The 3415-nt window shown below is 47.6% G+C and overlaps 1 long non-coding RNA gene across 1 annotated transcript; it reads right to left on the minus strand.

The window, feature by feature from the left end:
* Positions 1-516: 516 nt before the first annotated feature.
* LOC123334804 lies at positions 517-2445 on the minus strand. The gene is made up of 2 exons (XR_006552936.2): positions 2228-2445; positions 517-1357 (listed from the first exon to the last, which is right to left on the minus strand). It is a non-coding gene; the product is annotated as an uncharacterized LOC123334804 (long non-coding RNA).
* Positions 2446-3415: the final 970 nt, after the last annotated feature.

Consider the following 3415-nt stretch of genomic DNA (forward strand, 5'->3'; position numbering starts at 1 on the left):
TGAGGTTTATAGGAACAGGACTTTAAACCTTAAGGAGATTAATGCCTTAAGTTATCCCTTAATGCATAGTGCTTCCCAGGTGGCACAGCGGTAAAGAATTCCCCTGCCAATGCAGGAGATGTTGAGACGTGGGTTCGACCCCTGGGTGGGGAAGATCCCCTGGAGTAGGAAATGGCAACCCACTCCAGTATTCTTTCCTGGAGAATCCCATGGACAGAGGAGCCCTGCGGGCTACAGTCTATGGACTCGAAAACAGTCAAACGCGACTAAGCAACTGAGCTTATGCATGGGTATGAAGATCGTAACTTACATGTAAATAGAGTTGACTGGGAGGTGGGGGAAGGATGGAGAGATAAGGAAGTTGTTATGAAAATTCAGGAGCACCTTTAATCAGATACAGGACCATCTCTGCCCTTTCCTGGATCCACAAAAAGAAGCTTTGTCTTTATATCTATGTACCTCAGAGAGGAAGAAGGAAGAGAAAAAAGGCAAGAGAGGGCCAAGTTATCCAAACTCTTTCCTCCACACTTTCTGAAATAACCTTGAGCAAGACAAGCCGCGCTGCTATGTGCCATGGAAGACAAATTGACAAAGCACATGTTTTGTTTGAGGGATTATTTCGTATTCGGTTGTAGAAAACCTAGAAGAGAGACCCAGATAGGTCCCCTTGTTATCCTCTGCTAAGAACCTAGGACATTTAATCCCTTTAATGCTCAAATTCCTCCCAGAGCATTCCAGACACCCTGGAGTGAGGGTGTCTCCTGTGAATTCTGTGCATCTGTTATCTTGGTTGCACAGTGCCGTTTTCCTTTTCTTGTTCATTGGATGCTGCTAGATTGGGTCAACTCCAAAAGCAACATCTAAGCATGAATTCTCCTTCTAGGTCCCCACTGCAGCTGCCTGATGTCTGATGAAAAGGCCTAAACATGAGAGCAAGGGAGTTGTATGGTACTTCTGAAGTCCCTGGCACTATCTCCCACCATTGCAGAGCTGCTGGGACCAATATGGCCGCTTCTTGTGTTCTCAGAGCCCTGTGGAGACGGTGATGAAAAAGCTCACGGAGATCTGACTTGCCCTTTTATTGCAGAACTCAGCCATGAGCACCTGGGGTCTGAGCCAGGAGGACATGGTTTGTCTGACAGATCCCTCACTCTACTCAGTGGCAATTCCCAGGCACAATGAGATGGGGGGGGGGTGGGGAACGCTATCCTGTTAGTCTCTGGTACAAGAATTTATCTTAGTAAGAGATTTGCCTTTTTGAGAAAAATGCCTTGATAAGCTCACTTGTGTAGTCAATTCCCTTTGAAGTATAGCTGTTCTCTGGTGCCAAGGTTTCCAAGAAAGGGCCAACGTTGCTCTGTTTAAGAAAGCAAATGTAATTTATCTACCCATTTATTTTGTCATGGAGATGTGAAAGAGGAGAGTAAAAAAGAGGAAGAATAAGATAACCAGACAGTGGGAGAGGACTTCCCTAGTGGTCCCGCAGCTAAGTCTTTGAGCTCCCAATGCAGGAGGCCTGCCTGGGTTTGATCCCTGATCAGGGAACTAGATTCCGCATGGCAGAACTAAGAGTTCACAGTGCAACTAAAAAGATCCTGCATGCTGCAATGAAGATTGAAGATCCCCTGCAGCCAAACAAACAAGATAGCAGGTCATGTGTCACACAGTGGGATTCTTCACTAGTATTATTAAAAACCATAAAATGGTTGGTCTGATTGGATTTCTTACAGGAAAAAAAGCTATTGGGAGATGACCTTGTGTATATGCTGACTTGGGGGCAAAACAGCAGCCACAGAAACAGATAAAGGAAGGGCAGACAGACCAATTGCCATCTGCACAGTTAGACCAGGTTTGTGGACTGAAATCAAACCTGTCAGCCCACCAAGTCCTTAATTATGCAAATTGTTATGCAAATTGAGCCCCAGGAGATGTGCCCGGTAAGGGCCCAGGAGGAGCTAAGACAGGTCTATAAGTCGGGGTAGACACAGCTTAGGAACTGCAGAACGCTTCAGAAACCACTGAAAGTGGAGGCAAAGTGGACCTCAACAACCACCTCCTATGACCTTCTTTGCAGTAAGCATTCCCTTTCCTCTTCCAGGAGGGGCCTCGACAGGCTGGGCCCCTTCTGGTGACCAAGTCTCCCCCGTTTCCAGTAAGACCTCTGCCTCTGCTCCAGCTCTCCCTCCCACTCCATTCCCGGCCCCTCCACGCGATCAGTGAGCGCCACCTGTGTGCCTGACACTTCAGCGGAGCCTGAGCCAACAGGGGTAATCATCACACCATCTGTGGGAAACCAGTGCTCAGCTTCTCCGCGCTGTCGAGCCAGGGGAAAGTGAAAGTGACTCAGCTGTGTCCGACTCTTTGCGACCCCATGGCTACACAGTCCATGGATTTCTCCAGTACTGGAGTTTGTAGCTGTTCCTTTCTCCAGGGGATCTTCCCAACCCAGGGATCAAACCCAGGCCTCCCGCATTGCAGGCGGATTCTTCACCAGCTGAGCCACAAGGTTAGCCCAAGAATACTCGAGTGGGTAGCTTATCCCTTCTCCAGCGGATCTTCTTGACCCAGGAATCGAACCAGGTCTCCTGCATTGCAGATGGATTCTTTACCAACTGAGCTACGAACTGGGTCTCCTGCATTGCAGGTGGATTCTTTACCAACTGAGCTATTAGAGAAGCCTGTTGGTCCAGGGAATGGACCCCTTTTTCCTTCCTTGAGCACCCTGTTGAAAACACAATTCTTGTCATCTAAACAGGTTATCGTTTCCTCGTCTTCCAGATCAGTCTATCACAGAGATGAGTTTTGATTCTAGCATTTCTCACACATTTCCATTATTTTCTTACACACAGGTGCCTCCTGCATTGGTTTTCCATTGCTGCTAAACAAACTACCATTCATGTCATGACCTAAAGCAACACAAATGTATCCTCTTACAGGTCTGGAAGTCAGAGAGGGTGTGATTTTCTGGAAGCTTTGGAGAGAATCCTTTTTTTTTTTTTTTTGCCCCTGGCTTTTCCCAACTTCTAGGGACTGCCACACTCCTCTGCTCGAGGCACTGCATGCAGCAGTCTGGCGCTTCCGTCGTCACGTGACCTCTTACATATGCATCAGTGCCTGCTTTAGGGCCCAGACCCAGCCTGCCTCCCTTATTTATGAATGCTTGTGGTTAATTAGACTCACCTGGCTAATTCATGCTACTCAGCTCATCTCATGAGCCTCAATTTAATCACACCTGCAGAATCCCTTCTATTAAGGCAACATATTCACAGGTTCTAGGGAGTAAGATGTGGGCTTTATTGTGTTGTGTGCTAAGTCTCTTTGGTTATGTTCCACTCTTTGTGATCCTATGGACCCTACTGGCCAGGCTCCTCCGTCCATGGATTCTCCAGACAAGAACACTGGAGTGGGTTGCCAG

Source organism: Bubalus bubalis, chromosome 8 (genome assembly GCF_019923935.1).
Source record: "Bubalus bubalis isolate 160015118507 breed Murrah chromosome 8, NDDB_SH_1, whole genome shotgun sequence".
NCBI lineage: Eukaryota > Metazoa > Chordata > Mammalia > Artiodactyla > Bovidae > Bubalus > Bubalus bubalis.